The sequence below is a fragment of the Siphateles boraxobius genome, unplaced genomic scaffold (genome assembly GCF_051911475.1).
Source record: "Siphateles boraxobius isolate OS27281-9 unplaced genomic scaffold, OSU_SipBor_1 66, whole genome shotgun sequence".
NCBI lineage: Eukaryota > Metazoa > Chordata > Actinopteri > Cypriniformes > Leuciscidae > Siphateles > Siphateles boraxobius.
In genome coordinates this window covers 6,494,428-6,515,665 of record NW_027509193.1, presented here as the reverse complement: position 1 = coordinate 6,515,665, position 21,238 = coordinate 6,494,428, and the positions used below count along the sequence as shown (strand labels likewise).

The following is a 21,238-nucleotide window of genomic DNA, read 5'->3' as shown; positions in this document are numbered from 1 at the left end:
TGCCACTGGTATGGCATCATCCTCAGTTCCCACAAAAAATTGTGAAGTTTTGAAAATTGAAAAATTATGACTAAGATCATCAGTCATAAAGCGCACTGGAAGGGAGCCTGCTGCGGGGGGTGGGAGGAGTGGTGAGAGGCGCATGGGCATCGAGCAGGCGCAAGCTCATCACCTGACCCTGACAGGACCACATCAGAAGCTTGTGGGACTTTCCTCCTCTGCTTGCAAGAGGCGACAGAGGAAGAGTAGGGCTTGTAGGTTTAGTTGTAGGGTTATCACCTTGGATGATGGTCACACGAAGCCTGAAGGGGGGAGCACACTGGACGAGAAGCGCAGCGCCGCATCGTGTCTAGGACAACTTGAGGTATCGCACACCGGACACTTTGAGACAAATAGAAATGTAAACTGATTATAAAACTGTGTAAATGGCGCTCTGTGGTCCTGAGGCGTAGGTGGGCGCCGCGGACAGACGTCGAATGGCGTTGCCGGTGTGTGTGCACTCATAGAAAACATGTCCGGACGAGTATGTGTACGCAGTGATTTTATAATCAGTTTACATTTATATTTGTCTCAAAGCGTCCAGTGTGCGATACCTCGAGTTGTCCTAGACGCGATGTGGCGCTGTGCTTCTCGTCCAGTGTGCGACCCCCTTGAGATTCCTGAGCATATCTGTGCATATCTCCACATTGGGGGCAGTCAGGCTCCCCAAACTCCGGCTCTTTGTGAGCACGACCCACGCAGAAGGCACACGTCTCGTGGCCTTCAGAACGTCCTATTGGCTCTGTGCGGGGAGAGGCAATCGTGAGAGGTCCTCCTTATTGAAGGCTCACCGGAAAACAGCAGAGGATAAGAAGGTGTTTTCCGCTGCAGAGTGTCCGCTTGATTGCTAATAGGCTTCTTGCAGAAGGTTGACTGAAGGAAAAGATTGTGAATGAATGACGTTCGGAGCCTCCTTTTATGGCGGGGATAGGAAGCCCGCCCATAGGAAGAACGCCATTGGCCAGTGTTACTGGCGTAATTCAATGAGGCTTCAGTAGTATGTGTAGGAAGGGGTTTCCTTTTGAACCAATCCAAATGAGTCTTTCCTGTGATGCACTATATTCATTGTATATCCCCAGTCTTAATGGGGAAAATATTAAATTAAAAGTTTTGAAAATCAGTTAATTTTCTAGTTAGTTTCCTAACTGGAACTTAACTTTTAAAATGACAACTGGCAATTTATTTAAAAAATATTCCATGTTAAAAGATTTATTTTAATCCAAACATGCATTATCAGAATTAACAATATTAATATTGTTTAAATTGGTAATCGTTTAATAGACTTTCCTTTATTATCAGTGTACACTGAACTCGTTTTCATATAACAATAATAATAAAATAAACAAATGATCAATTTAATATTTCAAGCATAAAAATACATTTCCTTTACCTTTTAAATGGACAAAATGATCAATTATCATTTGACATTATTATTGCATTATTATTTTAAATTTAAAAATAAATTGACATTTATTTATTTATAATGGAATATTTAATTTAATTTGATTTTATGTCCATCCTTTCTATTTATATTATTGACACACCCACACACACACACACACACACACACACACACACACACACACACACACATATATATATTTTATTGGCAATATTGTTATATCCCTTTAACTGACAAAAGATGACATCATCCGCCAGGAAGTGACATCATTTTGGAGGAAAATCAACAGAATGCACACCTGTAAGTATTGGCATAAGATCTGATTTGTTTTGTTGTATTAGGTGGTTTGTCTCAATCTAAAACATCAGTCCTGTTTGACATAATTACAAAAATCCTTTTTAATAATATCGAGCTGAAAGATTAAGACTAAACAAAGATTAAACTTCTGTTAACACCCTCATGTAAGCTCTCAATATTGTCGAGATTATGCCATTCAAAGTAATTTATAGACTATAGATTAATTTCGATGTTTGATTTTAATGACATTTATTTACTTCATGGTTAACTTTGGTACTGTGTTTATGTCGCCATTTCAAGTCCAATTGAGAACCGTGTTCGCCAGCAGGAGGCAGCACCGCACTGTTCCCGCAGGCCCATAGCAACACGAAGGACATTACACATGCTTCTGATGGAGAGAGAGAGAGAGAGAGAGAGAGAGAGAGAGAGAGAGAGAGAGCTGCAGCAGTTATATAAGAGAGCCAGCTGCTCTCTCTGCGTGTGTGTGTGTTTGCTCACCTACCCGTTCACATACTTTGAGGACATAGTGAAATCCTACACCTCCATACTTTTTTTGTTATTGTAAATTTAGCTGTTCATGTCACTTGCAAAAACCATAAAAATACAATTTTGAGCACCCATGTACAATCGTATTATCATATTTGTTTTGTTTTGTTGCATTTGCTATTTGAAAGACGATGGCGTGCCACATTCCATATTTTACATAGTAGGCTATTTGTAAACATTCAGGCCCATCCGCTTTTACCATCCGTACCATAACTGTATACCATATGTTAGGTAACATAAACCGTGTGATTTGATTTGTGTCTTCTTTCAGCAACTACACTATAAACTCTTTGAAATGCTTAAGCTCAAGGTTAGAAAGTACAAAGTGTATACGTGAGTATTAATGTGATTTAGACCGTGCCGTTAGAGAGCGTGCTAAAAAACATTCTCTAATGTGTAGGACACGGGTCGAAGGGCAGCGGTAACATGGCCGGCGTCCAGGCTAATTTCAGGGTTTCCCTGCAGCGGCTGAATCAGGAATTATGAATCACAGGAGCAGGGCAAGACGAGACTGCGTGAATGCGACAAACTGTTCATGCGAAGTTTAGTATCACGAGGGGTACAAGGGGTGACGTCCTTCCCCTGGCCGTTCTCTAAACTTAGTAGCACTGCGACTGACCATGTGATTGTGTGATGTATATTTTGGTGTTATTGTGTCTGGCCGGTATTGTGAGGGAGAAGAGTGTGAAAAGTTTGTTCATTTCATTGGTATCTCTATATACGCACACATATCAGCTCAAGTAGCTGTCAGTGCTTTGTTTATCATCGGCTGCACGGCTGTTCATTTGTTGTCCATTATGCCTTATTTTCCCCATTATTATTTTTATTTTAACTACATTTATAGGCACCTCTTCAACACGACTTATTTTTTTTTTAGTTTTTTCATTTAAATACCAGCGGCTTCTTTAAGAGGTTATAAAAGGGCATTTCTTAAGGAACAATTTTAACAAAAGAATAAATTCTGTCATAATTTGCTCACATTGCTCTTAAATGTCATTCACCCTTCTGCATATTGAAAATTGGCATGTTGTGTTTGCTTTATACAACTCGTGATAAACAGATCTGGCATTGACGTCAAATCTGGTGTGCTACGTTTGAATATGCACATGTGGAAATGACATTTGAGAGCTACTGCATCAATAGTGGATAATGGCTTCATGTTGGGTCTTTTCATCATATAAAGCTTTTGTATGACTCTAAAAGACTTGAAATATAGTGCACGAGGACTGCTTTTTTTTTACTTGATAGCCCCTGGTCACCAGGCACGTGCACAGATAAACTCCAAGTATCTGATCTTTTGCCCTGTAAACCACTATTAAAACATCTCAATACAGCCAGCCAAACTTAAGCAATAGCCCTCAATTAAGCTTAAAACAAGCATGCTAGTTAACTTGGCGTCATGCAAGGTCTGAAATGCCACCAAAATTAATACAAATGGCCCAAATATCTACATATGAATTGCCTTTGTATAAGAACTTTCTGTTGATAACATATTAGATCACTACTACTAATGTTGAATGCTTGAATCTGATAGGTTGACGGACGTTGTAAGGTGCATTTATTTTCAGGGAAACACACGGCTAAAGTAGTTCCTGGCAGTTCTTTACCGAATTACAGTTCCATATCACTTCGCTAAATGATTTCAGTTATTTTCAAGGTCTTTACAGAATACAACAGCAAAAGAACCAAACCCCATAACAACACTAATGGGCAAATAAATATAGCAAACAACTTATTTCCATATTTTTTCCACAAAATTACATTTTATTATGTAGCCTACGGAAAGCATACTCTCTTTCTCCCGCTCTCTCTCCCATTCAAAAACATACAGTAGGCTACAGACACACACTCGCACAAAAACGTGTTGTCAGCGCTGTTCTGATGAATTTATCCCTAAGATAGTTTAACAACTTGACAGCTACATGACATTTCTCACTAGCAAGGTAATAAACGGCGCTGTTCTTGAAGCAGATTAGTATTAGTAGAGACTCTGCTTCCGAACACTGTTGAGAGATGCAAGACTCAGGTAATTCACTTACGATTAATCTCTCTCTCTCTCTCTCTCTCTCTCTCTCTCTCTCTCTCTCTCTCTCTCTCTCTCTCTCTCTCTCTAATAACTGCATTAGTCTGCTATAAATGGCTAAAGTCTCCTTTACTAGCTCTAAAATTACATTTTGGAATTAGCAACAGAGGCTTGGAATTAAATGTGTAAGAAATTAGTCCTACACATAAGAGTATAAGAGTGTTTCAAAGGACAAAAACCTGACAAATGTCTTGAAATGCATCATATGAACAATGTTTTGAGGTTTGTTAACCGTAGTATAAGCGGCTTCGCATCGTGGCCGGGTTACCACCTCGGGTGTGCATTATTTTTCAATAATTGAATGGCCCGGAGTCAGTTATTCATTACATATAGTTAAACAATATCACACGAGCAAGAGTGCTTTTTCCTCGAATGTCAGCACGATTGCAAAATGTGATATTAATTTAAATTTATTCAACAGTTCAATAAACAAGAAGCTGATTAAATTAATTGACACAACGTTGTCAAGACTGTTTTTGCTCTATTTTACCAACGAAAATAGTTCCAAAAAAAAGCAGAAAAGTTGCGTCTCCCTGGAACAGCGGTATTACGTTCTTGAACGATTGACCGTTTTTGAATGAATCAGGTGAGTCAATGATTCAATGACCCATTCATAAAGTCAGTAGACACTTGCTTCTTTCATGAATAAATAGGCCAGTTTGAACGAATCGGTTGAATGAATGATTCTATGATTCACTTATTACGAATTTCCGTCAACTGCTGAAGGTTTTAGTTTCATGTATAATAGTAGCATTTCATTTTTCCCAATATTTCATATTTTAGTAACACTTTACAACAAGGTTCCATTAGTTAATGTTAGGTAATGCATTAACTAACAATGAACAATACAGTATTTATTTATCTTGGTTTATGTTAGTTAACTAAAATACAGCTGTACATTGCTAGTTCACATTAGCTCAGGTCCATTAAATATTGTGAACAGATACAGCTTTTGATTTTAGATGCTGAAATTAACGTTAACTAACACTAATGAATGCTTCAGAAATAATTTTCATTGTTAGTTCATGTTAACTAATATTGTTAACCAATCTTAACAAATGGAACCTTATTGTAAAGTGTTACCCATATTTATATATTCAAAAAATCTAAATGTTATGTTTAGAAATCTCTATTTGTTTTTATTATTTTTTATCACGTATAAACTATCCCTTATCTACTGCCTTGCTTTACTTTGAGTTTTATAACTTGTTTTTATTTTTACTTTTTGTGCTTGATACTTGTATCCCCTGTGCTTTTTGTTTAATAAAAAAAAAAAAAAAAAAAAAAAAAATCTCACAACATTATTTAGGCAATAGTAATTGCAGTGTAAATGGATTATGATGAATAGTAAGATAGATTTTGTTGATATTGATTTCATTCAATTGGTATCAAAACCCTTATAGTGTATAGTGTTAAAAACTGTAATTAATTAAAAATGATCTGAGCATGGCATCAGTAATGATGCTGAAAATTCAGCTTTGCATCACAGGAATAAATTACATTTTACAATATATCCAAATAGAAAACCGTTATTTTAATAACACTTCACAATATTATCATTTTTACTGTATTTTGTATCAAATAAATGCAGCCTTGGTGAGCATGAGAGTCTTCTTTTAAAGACATTTAAAGGATCTTACCACCTTCAACCTTCTGAACGCTAGCATTTTCTTGCGCTGTATGAAAAAAACAGCGTGGACATTCTTCAAAACATTTCCTTTAATGTTCCACAAACTTGTACGGGTTCAGAATGACATGAGCTATTCCTTTAACAGGGTATAAACCGGTTTCAGTGGGTTGTTATTGAAGTAAAAGTGAGTTTGTCGTCAGTTTGTTATCCCTCTCATTACTGCCCATCCATTGACCTATCAGCCCTGTGATGTGTCTGTAATTTATCAAGTTCTCTGAAGGCTGCAATGATTCAGGCTTTTTAATATCCCTGCACTGCAGTCCTCCAAATTTAGAGGTAGAAAGAGAGAGAGAGTGTGTGTGTGTGTGTGTGTGTACTCAGCATGTTTTTTTTCGCTCGGCTCACAAAGTCGCCCCTAAATTTATCCTGACAGTCTCTGGGGAAATGCCTGGAGAACAGAGCTTATAACCACAAAGGGGCTTGCAGAGCACAAAACTAGAGCAAGAGCAGCCGAGGCATTTCTCTAGAACAAAACCTGTCACGTGACGCTAAAGTTTGAGCAGCCCCGCTCCATGGTTTTGACAGGTCAAAAGTAGAGAATAGTTCCTTAAGAGTTGAAGTACACGATGACAACTAAGACAACAATAGAAAGGTAGTTTGATGTTGCTATTGCTAAGGATTTCTGAGTAAACTGTAGGGCATTGCTAGGTGGATTCTTAGTGACCCAAGTCTCTATGAAATTCTGGTGTCTAGATATGGTTCTTGAATGTCAGTTTATGGGATTTTTAGTGCAATTGTGGTGGTTGCCTTGGAAAGTGCAACTAACAAGTTACAGAATGTACTCCTTAGAGTAAAACGTGTCAAAACATGCATTCGACTCTAAAACCATTCACATGTTCCTAACGTCCTCAATAAACCTCTAGTATTTTACCCTGGAGGAGAATGCAGTTTGAGTAACAACAGTACTTCTGGTACACTTTCGTCCCGGTGCGTTTTAGAGCTGGCCTGAGTACAAGAGATTCCATCAGGTTCAGCAATCCTTGTAGATCATAGAACATATAAGAGAATGTGCAAACAATAATAACATACAAATTAGTAGTCTTTCTTGCCATAAGCACCAATTACAACAAGAAGAGTTGCACAACAGGACAAAAGAAAAACCCAAACAAAAGGCACAATCAATGAACAGCTTCTGGTTTGAGAAGAGACGGCACACACGCACGCACGCACGCACGCACACACACACACACACACACACTCACACTCACTCTGTTTAGGAATTTCCATAGACACCAACCCATCAGATCCTTCAGAAATCAATCTAATATGATATGTTTGCTCATGTTTTTACTGTGACTTTTGATAAATTTAACATGTCCTTTCTGAATAAAAGTATTTCTTTCTTTTTTTTTAATTAAAAAATCTTAGTGTATGCTATTAAAACAAAAGCTTTGCCAACAGTTTTGGAGATTTAAGTCTTTCCTCCTTCAAGTGTTGCAAAAATGGCTGCCAAGTGAACCGATATGGCATTCAGAAGCCATTTTACTTCAGTAATGTGACGTGTTTTCAAGTGAAACGGTTAATCAATGAGAATAAAATGAAGGGCAGCACTTATTATTTAGAATTGATTGGATTGTAAAAAGTAGTGAATGTGTTTGAAGGGCAGGAATTGAAAAGTAAGATGACTATTTAGAACTTTTATTCAAATTTTAAATGAGTTATAAACAGAAAGCGAGCAAAGAGTGTTCCCTTTATAATCATTAGCTGTGTTTCCATTACCCCTCAAATTGCGCAAATCAAAATTGCGAATTGAAAATATGCCCAATTCGAAAAAGGAATATTGAAAAAAAAATGCTGAAAAAAAAGGTGTCTGCCTTGCTCAACGAATCCCTTATTTACATTGCGTTTACACTGGGTTGGTAATAATAAAAACGGAAGCACGCAGTGAATGATATCGCTTGTGTTTTGAGCAGTTTTGATCGTATTCTGGCTAATTTAAACACCTCTGATTGGCCATTGCAGTCATGTGCTCAAAAGATTTGCCTGTGATTGGCTACAATGATCAATGTTTCAACTGGAAACCTTTGACTCTCTTCACAGAGCGCTTACACATACATGGGAGCATTTGAAAATTGAAAGCAGCCGCCTATCAGGTATTATCAGTACTGCAGAAATGCTGGTATCATCACATTTTTATAATCCGCCTGTAGTCAATATCTTTATCCCTTAAAACTCATCTTTGATAATCAAAATGACATATTTAAACGTTTTTCCCTCGAAAGTAATTCTGCATGCCTTAAAATAGCTTGAATGTAACTAGACTCTTAGTATACGCGGTTCTATGAATATGTAAACAACCCCCGCCTCCACCCACTCGTTGAGGATCACATGTTGACGTGATAGGTTACAAGGTAGTTTGTGACGTCGGAAACACTAGCGATTTCGAACCGCGTATTTGAGACTGTCAGGTTCGCCGCAGTTTCAAAGAGGAAATACTCAGCAATGGTGTTGTTGACTTATTAATTTACACATGTTTTGTCTTAAAGCATATTAAAAACAGCACATAGACATATAAACAACATTAAGAGCTTGATTTTCACCACAGGGGGACTTTAAAATTTCAGTAGCGACTAAGTGCTGCTATATCTGACAACCCGAATGTTGACTTTAAAGGGATAGTTCACCCAAAAATGAAAATTAGCCCATGATTTACTCACCCTCAAGTCATCCTAGGTGTTTATGACATTCTTCTTTCAGACGAATACAATCGGAGTTATATTAAAAAATGTCCTGGCTCTTCCAAGCTTTATAATGGCAGAGAATGGTTGTTTCTGTCCATAAAAGTGCATCTATCTATCATAAAAATACTTCACATTTCTCCGGGGGGGGGGGGGGGGGGGGGGGGGTTAATAAAGGCCTTCTGAAGCGAAGCGATGCATTTGTGAAAGAAAGATATTCATATTTAACATGTTACAAAGTAAAATTTCTAGCTTCCAGCCAAACGGACATACGCAATCTACTTACGCCTAAAGCGCTTTTTAGGAATGAGGGACAGGTGCTTTAGGAATCGTGTTTAATTTATCACTTTGACTCAGCACATGTGCGCTCTGTATCCTGTTTCATGGATCACTGTGTTGGCTTTCACAGCATCTCTCTCTTTCTCTTTCCTATTCCCATTTGTCTCCTCCTCCTCGTTCCATCAGCACCATCCTGCTCTCTCTTTCTTTCTGATGTGCGTCACAGGCTGGGTAAACACGTTTGCTGTGAGCCCTGCTGCTCACCTGCTTTGAATTTTACATAGAGAGTGGGCTAGAAGCTGAGAGAGACCTTGTGAGTGTGTGTGTGTGTTTTAGATGAACTCCTCTGATCTCAGACGCATGAAGACACATGCTTCATTAGCCATGTGTCAGAGACAGACCTTCAGAGATCACTGACCAATGCAGCTCAACACTATCAGCATCTGTTTGCACATTTCAGGTTTCATTTTATATGGCACAAGTTTATTTGGATCTCATAAGCCTGCTGGAAACTGTATAGCAGAGCCCCTTTAAATGAGTAATTCAGCTAGAAAATTCGGTCATTATTTGCTCACCCTGATGTTACTCCCAACCTGTATACATTTACCTGTGGAAAACAAAGAGATTTTTTTTGAAGAGTCTTCAAAAAACGCCAGGGGAAGAATTTTTTTGTAAATTACTTAATTTTTGGTGTGTTTTCCTCATAAAGGTATGGTTTAAGACCACTTGAAATATAATGCAATAAAAGTCATATTGGCTACTTTTATGGTGCTCTTTGATATATATATATATATATATATATATATATATATATATATATATATATATATATATATATATATATATATATTTTTTTTTTGGATCTTGGAAGTATAAAGTATTGTTGTATGGAAAAGACTGGTTTGAAGATTCATAAAACTTTCTTCTTGTGCCTAACAGAAAAAAAGGACCACTAATGGGTTTGAAATGAAAGTAAAAAAAAAAGAAAAAGAAGAACAATACCCCCTGAAATAAAATGTTTAACTGTTAGTCCATATAATTAACTTTGCAGCCATCTATATGCTAGTGCTTGTCTAAAAGTAAAAAAAAAAAAAAAAATTAATAATAATTTTATTCAGCAAGGATGCGATGCAATTAATTAAAAGTGACAATTAAAATATTTGTGGCAAAAAATGCTGTTCTTTTTCTATCAAAGGATCCTGAAAAAACATTAAAAAAATTAACATATAACATTAAATATTAATATAACAACTGTGGATAATCAGCAAATCATGATATTGAATTCTGAATGAATTCTGAAGAATCATGTGACTGAAGACTAAAGTAATGATGCTATATATATATATATATATATATATATATATATATATATATATGAAAATACAAACTCCATATCAGACTATTTACGGGCTAAGTTATGCTGGAAATAAGCACATATTTCCATCTGAGTTAGTATCACGCGTGATGGTGAGTTTTCTGTGTCTACGTCAGCATTCATCGCTTGTGTTTTCAGCACCTTGGACAGTGGCCAAACAGAAGCATGTCGCTGAGTAAGTGCAAGAGATTCTCCTGTCGGTGTGCTGTGATTGGTCAGATTTTAAGAGGTTCTGTGACTCATAATGATGCCAGAAGGCAGAGACAGATTGATGAGCTCAACCATGACTGAACTGGGCCTCTCGACAGAGAGCCCAACCAGCACCTGCCACTGTCCCAACACAACAAAACCAAACACCACTAACCGTTTGTTAAAGGAATGGACTAGGGTCAATACAACAGATAGTTCCAAAAATTACAATTCTGTCATAATTTATGCGCCCTCATACTGTTTCAAACACCATTTTACACTACTGTTTAAAAGTTTGGGTTAGGTATGATTTTTTTTTAATGTTTTTTAAATAAGTCTCTTATGCTCACCCAGGCTGCATTTATTTCATTAAAAATACAGTAAAAACAGTAATGTTTCAGAAATCATTCTAATATGCTGATGTAGTGCTCAAAAACTGTTGTTGTTATTATTAGTAATGCAAAGTTTTTTGGAGGGGACGCAAAAGTTTTGCTCCTGAACGCAATGCTTCTCTGAGAATGCTAAAGTTTTGCGAGAAAACGCAGATTCTTGGAGAATGCTATAGTTTTGCAGGGGAATGCAAAAGTTTTGCAATGAAACACAAAATGTTTCTCAGAGAACACAAAAGTTTTGCGAGTAAAAGCAAAGTTTCTCAGGGAACGCAAAGTTTCTTGAGGAACAATAGTTTTGCTAGTGAACACAAAGTTTATTTAAAGATAATACTAATACTGGTAATACTAAAGCTTTGCGAGGGATCGCAAAGTTTCTTAGGTAATGCTATAGCTTTGCGAAGGAGCACAAAGTTTCTCAGGTAATGCTAAAGTTTTGCAAGGGAACGCAAAGTTTCTCAGGTAATGCTAAAGTTTTGCAAGGGAACGCAAAGTTTCTCAGGTAATGCTAAAGTTTTGCAAGGGAACGCAAAGTTTTTCGGGTAACACCGAAGTTTCACGAGGGAATGCAAAGTTTCTTGGAAACGCAAAGTTTCTTGGGAAATGCCAACATTTTACGAGGGAATACAAATTTTCTCTGAGAATGCTAAAATTTTGCGATGTCAACTCATCTTTCATGTCAACTTTAATTTGCGGCGAACCTAGGATGGTTTTAAAAAGTGGGTCTGATTGGACAACATGAAAAATGGTTTGTCCTGATTTCCCTTGCTAATTTACACACCAAAAAAAAGCATCAAAACGAGCCTCAAAATGATTAATTGCCTAATTACACACACATTATTCTTCTGAGCTGTTTCCTTATTAGTTCTTATTAACAGTTCATTTATATTTTCCCTGTTCTGTTATTTGTCACAATGACCAAAATAGAAAATGCAGTTGTGCTTTTGAAGTGTTGGTGTCATGACTCCCACTCGAGGCCTACAGTGTGGGATTTGTGTTTTAGTTCTGTGTGTTTGATTTGACGGCTATAAACAGATTTGTTTTTCTGAGGTCGCAAGAACTCAAAGGAGGCAAGAAGTGTGACAAAAATATAAAAGATCGCTGGCTGTGTGATTGCAAGACATCTGATTCGTCTGTCACCCCCCTTCTTTTGTCTTAGTGACAGATCTGAAGTGGCTTTAAATGCCGGTTGCTTTTCCATAATCAGACAACATAATAAAATCCTGCCATTTGACACGTGGAGGGGAATCAGACCCCATGGGAGGGAAGCAGCTTTGAATTGCAGGATGATTGTGTGTGTGTGCCTGTCTGTGTAGGCGTATATGACTGTGGCTCATATTTCCTGGAGCTTTAGATTTGTCAGCAGACAGGCCTGACTCTTCCTTGAGGTCGCTCTGAATTAAATATGAGGAGTCTTGTGGAAAAGTTTCTGCAGGACAGGCAGTTGTCAGGGGTTGTCTCAGCTGGTCATTTTAAATGTACTTTTACCTCTTTGACTTTAATTGATTCTGTTTGTGAAAGAAAGGTGGCATGTCTAATCTAGAATGTGTACTTATTTGAAAATGATTTGCCCATTTTCTATCCATATTTGATATATATTTTAAATGAGGTATAAATTACTCTATACTGCAGTTTGCCAGCCTTACATATACGTACTGCTGACTCTTGCTGTGAAGTGAGAAAGTTTGCATTTTCAGACACACAGGATATATTAAGAACAGGGTTAGTTTACTAATTACTGTATACTGTGCAGTAAATACTACATGCCTCCTCCTATTTTTCAAGGTCACTGCTATTTGCACTAAATAGCAGCAAGAAGTATTTTCTTTGCACTAAGTGCAAATAGTTAGATGCTATTTATACTTATAGTGCAAATAGCAGCAGATACTAAGTACACCTCAGTGTTTTGTAGTACATTATAAAACAGTATGCAATAACAGCATATTAAGTATATATGATTATATGTATTAAAATCATAAATGAATGCTGCTTTAATAGTCATCCTAATAAAGGATAATAACCCTTCCCCTAACCCCTCCGATAAACACTTTAAGTTTCTTTATTGGCATTGATGATTCCATAAATCCCTTCGACATCCATGTAATCTTTCCATTAACGCATTCCGGTTCTTTAGATTTTAATTTTTTTTTTAAATTTTTTAAAAAAATAGTTCTTTTCAGAACTGTTCACTGAAAGGTTCTTTGTGGAACCCAAAATGGTTATTCGGTGGCAAACACCCTTTTTATTTGAAAGAGTATTAAAGAGTGTACAACCCAAGATATGTAGTGCTTAAATTTGTTTCCAGAGTTAATTGTTCTTGATTTATAGGTTTCCTTTTCTGAATTAAGTTAGTCTTAAAGTATTATAGTGTTTAAAAAAATGTAGAAGTGATAGTGAGTGTTACCTCTTGAAGAGTAGTAGAGTAGAGTCAACTTTATTATGGCCTGTTGTGTTGAGTTAATGAACTCATTGGGGAGTCGACAACTATTACTACTCAACTCTTGAATGGTGAGCAGGGAAGACTTTCTGCTTCCTTTCCTGCCTTTGTCTGTGCTGAGAGCTGATATCGACTCTCAGGTTCCCTGTGGTGTGCGGCGCCCGCTCCTGAGGGTTCAGTCGTTCTGGATCTCCTCATGTTCTCTGGCCTGTGCTCTTGCTCTCTGCTAATGAACTCCCATGACATAGAAATATACAACAAAGTAACAGCTGAGAGAGGAAGAACAGTGTCTCCATTTTAAACTAGAGAACTCCTAGGCATCGGCTAGCGGGTTTAGCACTTGGGACACCATGCAGTTTCTTCAGAATAATCTGTTATTGACGTTCATTGTCCTCACAAACATACTCGCATACAATAAGCAAGCTTTCTATTCTAGCCGGGTTGCGGAGGTTAACGGGATGAGCCGTGCGGATTTATGAACACAGGTGGGCGGAGCCTAAGGATTTGGAACTATATAAATAGTAGCTCTAATCAAAGGAAATCTATAAGCACTGAGAACAAGTGAATAAGAGCTACATGAAAAGGAGATTGTCCATTCTGACCCACAGACATGGTATAGTAAGGGATTAGGGTAAGCTTTACTCTACGACACAACCTAAGTATGGTAATGTGCTACGCGGTGCTAATGTGGTCTGTGGACTGGACACTATTAGTGAATAATGAGTTTAGCTTAAGCTTTAGTGTTCGTTTATGCTATTTTTTGCGGTCTGAGAGATTTGTCTGTGATAATATGACCGTGAGCTGGGAGCTACAGGAAATATTTTAAATGTGGAATTGTGCACATTGAGATCCTTTAAGACAATTGTTTTATATTGAGAGAATAGTGTTTTTGAGAAGCTTTCGAGTGTGACGTGTCGCTTACCAACTAATATTTCAGTATTTATTATAAATGATTTATCTGTGCACATCATTGTTTTTTTAAGTCATGTGCCCTCATAATGTTTAATCAGAATAACTTCCCTCTCCCTCTTGCAGCAGCATCTCTTCTCTTCTCTGATGATGTGTTTAGGCGTGAGGGCGGGATCAACCTGTCACTCACATAAGATCTACCAATAGCAAACCACAACCATCCAATCAATTCGCCATGGACAAAATCAAGTCCTGCCCTACATTTTTTCTTGTTCCTGAAGCTGTTTCACTCGTATATGTCACAATAGTGAGGATACTTTGTTCAGGCCAACTGTTTCCAAAAATATAATAACGACAGCAAAAGTGTCCATCTGTCTGGTCTCAGGGCCCGTTTACACAACACCGTTTTTAACTAAAAATGGGAATACTTTTATATGTTTTGGCCATTCATTTACTCTACATCAACATTTTGGGGGCCTGAAAACGCAAACTTTTGAAAACGGGTTTCAAAGTGCAAGTTTTTTTTAAAAAAGATACCGTTATCATCTCCATGTAAACTACAAAAACGAGAATCTCCATGGTGACGTCATGGACTTCGTATTTCGTGTTCACTCTATAGGCGCGTAGTGTTTCTTTACAAAGTGATATCGCCACCTACTGGCCTGGCATGAATAATACAGCAGTTTACCATGTTAACGGGGATAATTTCGACAACGTTGTCATCCGCAGGCGAAAAAAAGAACGTTTCCATTTTTAGTACATCGTTAACGTGTAAACGTACCCTCAGTCAGAGCTCCAAAGAACCAAGCATGGCCAAATAGACAAACCACCATCATGTTGGTGTCATAGCAGGATGTTAATTTTTTGTTTATTGACTGTAGTGATTCCAAAGCAAAGAGATGGTGCATGGGTCGAAAAGTGTGCACACAGGTTTTTTATTTGTTAGTATTACTATTAATGTTTTGTTTGCATTTTAGAATAATAGTTTTCATGACTTATTACTATGATATAACACAAATGGCAGTATGGGAAGGATGTGACCAAAATAATGTTAAAGAAATTATAATTTTATATTTGAACAACTTTTTTCTTTGTCTAGATTGGAGCTTTGCATAGTATTTCACATTTTAAAGTATTTCAGCCTTGTCTCAGAGTTTGAGAAACAAACTTAAGAGTCTCTGAACTTTTGACACGTAGGGTACTCCTGCTGGTCAACCCGTTTAACCTTCTTGTAGGCCTTACTTTCACTGAGTATTTTTAACCAGCGTTTACAGTGCAAATAGGGAAGTCATTAGGACAAAATCTTAATTCATCCAATTATCTAAGCCGACTGAACTACAGGAGCTGGTTTGAATCTAAATGTCTCAAAGCCTTTGTGAAATTTATTTTCAGTGCAAAATCCCTTGTGATCAACAGTGCAGTGTTGCATTGTGTTTCTGTATTGTCCGTAATGTGTTTTACACCAGAATTTATCAATCACAACCATTTGTTATGACAATATTGCACTTATTAAATTGTTCTTGGGACACATTTACCCAAAGAATCTAATGTGTGCACTATCAACCGATTACTGACTGTGTACCAACCACCTGACAGAACCTTTTAAATATCAATCAAAGCAATGGCATAACATACCTCAAATGCTCACTTTAATTCAGAATGGATGTATGTATGATGCAGGTTTGTGTGTATATTAGAGATGTATCTCAATTGAAACACCCACTCAATGCGGCTATGTCTAATAAACCGTTGACAAGTAGCTACGATCATAGCGAACATTCAAATCGATGTTGGCGCTGGCGCTAAGCCAGAGAGAGCAGTTGTCATGTATAGATATGAAAGAGCTTCACAAACAGTCTTTTCAACCACACATTATTTCTGTCTAACAATATATATATATATATATATATATATATATATATATATAGGCCTATATATGATCCGAAGTAACTAGCTACTTGAGAATAATAAAAATACATTTATTTCATTCAGTGATGCAACAAGTGATGTCGTTATGTATGAGTCATTGAATTGTTCATTCACACCTATAAAAAAAGTATTCAAATAAATGAAATACTTATTTTTAAATAGACTGCAGCACTTAACATTTTATGTATGTATTCATAATGTTCTATTAAGTTTTAACAATAATATTAAAATATTGAAGTATTTAAATAAATGAAAAATAATTATATACTTATTCATTTTTAAATGTGTTTTTATTTATTTGGATAAATGTAAATGTATGTGCATGAGGGCATAGTTTAAAGTTAACATTTACAGTGAACTTTTCTTTTCCTTACTTTTTGAGTTTCTGCAGCAACAGTTTTGTGACTTCACAAACTTGCATTTTTATATTTTTTTATGCTGATACGAACACAGATTTTTGATGCTTTCTGATTCATGTGCTAAAAGTTTAGGTTAAGCACTGCACTGCTGAAACATTTTGAAAAAACCATGTCCTCTAAAAGTGCTGCATCATTCTTTGGAGCGCTACACACTGTCGTTTTAGTTCTCTGGTTTTTTGGCAACTCCAGCCACTGAGCCTCTGACTGTAATATCAACACCACTCCCGCTGGGGAGTCAGCGCTGCAGTGCGTGTGTGTGTGATTTCATTCTCAGGAGTGTGTCAGGTCTCCTGTCTCAACTCATTCTGCTTCCCTGTGTCTCATCTGTCTGCGCTGACAGTACTGCTTTTCATGATGCTGCCCTGGTTTACCTTTTACGTGCATGTAAAACAACTAATCGGCTTTCTTTCACCTTCCTTGATTTAGCATGCTTCGACAACCATATATTGTAAGCCGCCATGAAATCGTAATAGACCATTCTTAAACGGGTCGTGTAGCCTAATTCCCCTTTCACAAAATGTAAAATAAGTCTCTGAAGTCCCTGGAGTGTGTATGTGAAGTTTTAGCTCAAAATACCCCACAGATATTTTTTATAGCATGTTAAAATGGTCACTTTTTGAGGGCGAGCAAAAATGTACCAATTTTGTTTGTGTCCCTTTAAATGCAAATGAGCTGCTGCTCCCGGCACAGAGGGCGGAGCTTCAAGAGCTTGTGTGTTTTAGCAGCTCCGATTATCTCACACAGACACACACTGAACATTTGCATATGGTATGTTAAAACCGGAGTCAGACAAAGATGGAGACTCAAGAAGAAGTGACATGTAGAATGAAACGGGACACTTCTGAATGGTTATTTGATGAATTTATGTAGTAGCTGATGTGGAGTTAACTATCTTCTAGTCATTGATTAGCATATTCTGTCATGATAATCTATAAATCGCGTTCCCGGGGGCGGGGTTTTTGTAAATTATAGGGTTAGTTATGTCACTAAACCGTGAAGAAGCTCATTGTAGTCCCTACCAGCCGTTTGTTGTAGTCCTTAAAAAGCGATTTTTGTAAAAGAAAATATCTCCCTTTGCTTTGAACTTTGAGCGTCGTAACTTTGCAGATGTTGTTTATGCTCAAACAGCAACATTACACTAACTCCTGTTTCATGTCGACATTGATTATGGTTTACAACATCTGCTCCGGGAAGAGTAAAGAACATATATATATGTGAGGACACAAGATAAGAATCTTGTTTACACAAGGAGAAACTGGACATCTATTCACCTTGATGCAATGAAATTCTTATAAATTTGTAAAACTTTGTTTGGTATGCCAGCACAATCTCAAGAGGCAGCAACAACATGGCAAGGGTAAAGCTGCAGGCTAGTCTGCAGTTTCCATCAATATATTGCTTCTTTTTTTTTACTCCAGGTATCTTTTTTTTGTTTATTAATTCATTGTCAAACGCACTTGTTTAACACAACTTTATTTAAAGTTGAAGTGTGTAATTTCTGTGCCATTACCTTCACAAAATGGTATTTTAAGATGGGTTTGCTGAACACTTCGTTGGTCATGCCACAGTTTTGATAATGCCACAGTCTTTTCTGAGATATCAAGCTTGGATAAGAGAAAGAATTTTAACATGGAACAAATTGCATATTTCACCTTTAAACAAGGGCAGTGAGAGTGCTGTGCCCATTATGTGTCACTAGGGGGCTAAAAGAAGCTGTTTCTAAAGCAGTCAAGCAAGACCAAAGATAGATCGACACTCAAAGTAATTACCTTGTTCTTTTTGGCCAATTCCACAGAGCTGTGCTATTCAATGAAAGCCCTGGTGCCTGCTACAGGCTCTTTAAAAACAAGCCGATTAAGGTACAAGTCAGCTAAGGTGACCAGATTTCTGAAATGGAAACCAGTTCAGTGGTCAAAATGTAATTGAAGTGTCTCTTGTTAATATCTATGAATTAAAAAATGGGGACAATACATTTTTGTATGTCTTTATTTTTTAATTGTTGTGAATATACTGTTATTATGATTAAAAATTAAAATGTTTGCGGGTCAAACAGACCCTATCTTGTTTTAATACACTGAAAAATATGAAATATTAACCATTGCACATAGCAAAGACATCAAAACATTATTTATATTGTAACAAAATTATGACATGTGACAAAATAAATCAAACAAAATAAATATGAGGGCATATGATAAATAAAACTGTATTTAAAGCTCCAGTTGGTAACTTTTGTAAACAAATATTTGTTAAAACTCTCATTATGTCCTGAAAGTAGAATATGAGGCGGATAATCTGTGAAAAAATCAAGCTCCTCTGGCTCCTCCCTGTGGTCCTACTGCCATTTGCAGAAATACACCGCTCCCGGTCAGAAACAACCAATCAGAGCCAGGAGGAATGTCTTAGCAGTGTCAATCACGCTCGTGTACGCGCTGATCACCCCTCTCTTGCACAGCGCGAGCGCGTACCTTCGTTCGTGATTCTCCAGTTCGAACTCGTTCATCCAAATGAACGAATCTTTTTTCGAGTCATTTTGTTCATTCAATGAACGAAATGATTCGAAAAAAGATTTGTTTATTTTGATGAACGAGTTCGAACAGGATCACGAACACGCATCACAGAACAGAGCAAGGCGAGCATTTGTGCTTATTTTTCTTTATTTTTGAAATGACCGATCGTTTCGCTAGATAAGACCCTTATTCATCGTCTGGTGTCGTTTAAAGCCATTTGAAGCTGCACTGAACCTGTCATTTGGACCTTGAAACGTTTGTGTCCTTGAAGTCCATTATATGGAGAAAAATCCTAGAATGATTTCATCAAAAACCTTAATTTCTTTTCGACTGAAGAAAGAAAGACATGGAAATCTTGGATGACATGGGGGTGAGTAAATTATCAGCAACATTTTTTTTTAAAAAGTGAACTAATCCTTTAACGTTATCTTACTAGATATTTATAACTTATAGAAAGAGTGCAACGTTATAAAGTTACATGTATTGCAAAATACATAATGATTTGAGGACCAAGTTTGTAGTCAAAGTATGGGCAGGCCATAGTCAATGTAAAGCATATTGTTGATGTTTCGTCCCTATTAGTGAATGTGCCATAACTGTTTATAATCCGCCGTCATCGGTGGTCCTGCTTACTAGCCTGCGCGTTCACGGCAGGCTCCGCTGTGGGGGAGGAGCTGTGGAGGGAGGAGCTGTGGAGGGAGGAGCTGTGGAGGGAGGAGCTGTGGGGGAGGAGCTGTGGAGGGAGGAGCTGTGGAGGGAAGAGCTGTGGAGGGAGGAGCTGTGGAGGGAAGAGCTGTGGAGGGAGGAGCTGTGGAGGGAGGAGCTGTGGGGGAGGAGCTGTGGAGGGAGGAGCTGTGGAGGGAGGAGCTGTGGAGGGAAGAGCTGTGGAGGGAGGAGCTGTGGGGGAGGAGCTGTGGAGGGAAGAGCTGTGGAGGGAGGAGCTGTGGGGGAGGAGCTGTGGAGGGAGGAGCTGTGGAGGGAGGAGCTGTGGAGGGAAGAGCTGTGGAGGGAGGAGCTGTGGGGGAGGAGCTGTGGAGGGAGGAGCTGTGGAGGGAGGAGCTGTGGGGGAGGAGCTGTGGGGGAGGAGCTGTGGAGGGAGGAGCTGTGGGGGAGGAGCTGTGGAGGGAGGAGCTGTGGGGGAGGAGCTGTGGAGGGAGGAGCTGTGGAGGGAGGAGCTGTGGAGGGAAGAGCTGTGGAGGGAGGGCTGTAGCGCAGCAGAGAGAAAGGGGGTTTGACCTGTAAGTTGTGCTTGTTCAAATTTTCAGGCTAAGTCAACATTTTCTCAAAACTCCCTACTGCAGCTTTAACATAATTTTTTAACTTTTTCTAATTAAATGTAATATGTTCTCAAAATTAATATATTTTAGCCTTTGTTTATACAGTAATTAGAACTTTTTTACAACAGTTATTTTATGTTTGTGCTATGAGGCTAAGTTGGCCTGGCTTTTTGCAGTGTATTTGTGGTCTGTTTTGATTGTGCTGTGAAAAGGGGAAGTTTCCGGGCCTTTATGTAATTTCGGCAAATACTCCTGATATACTGTAGCTATCTCGGATGAAAAGTAAGATTTCACCACATGCACTAGGAAGTCATTTTTCTTAGAGATGGACCGATACTACATTTCTCCACCAGTACAGATAGCTTCAGAATGATATCTGCCGATACCGATGCTTTGCTCTTCTTAAAAGGGTCACCGGATGCAAAATTTACTTTTTTATGGTGTTTGCATATAAATGTATCTTTGCAGTGTGTGGACACAACCACCATACAATGAAAAAAATCCATTCACTCTTTTTTCTCTCTCTCAAAAAGTCTAAACACTCTCAATAATCAAGTCGTTTGGATTTTCTGAGCAATATGATGTTATATTGCTCATGCTCCGCCCACGACCACTGACGGACTGTCCCGTATTAGAATATTTCCGCACTCAGCCATTTGTATACTGTCCACCAATGCAGGTTGACATGGCAGCACTTTACATGTCTTGTGTCTACACCCCATGGAAGAGAGGGGTGGGGTGAGCAGTTGCTCATTATCATTTAAAGAGACATGCACTGAAACAGGTCGCC

The 21,238-nt window shown here is 37.9% G+C and overlaps 1 long non-coding RNA gene across 2 annotated transcripts in view; it reads left to right on the top strand.

The window, feature by feature from the left end:
* Positions 1-1,717: 1,717 nt before the first annotated feature.
* LOC143721454 (uncharacterized) overlaps positions 1,718-21,238 on the top strand; it is a 34,210-nt gene continuing 14,689 nt past the window's right edge. The window contains exon 1 of one of the 2 annotated variants that reach the window (XR_013196738.1): positions 1,718-1,741. This is a non-coding gene — a long non-coding RNA (uncharacterized LOC143721454). The remainder of the gene's footprint in view (positions 1,742-21,238) is intronic. The other variant, XR_013196739.1, reaches the window with a different exon arrangement.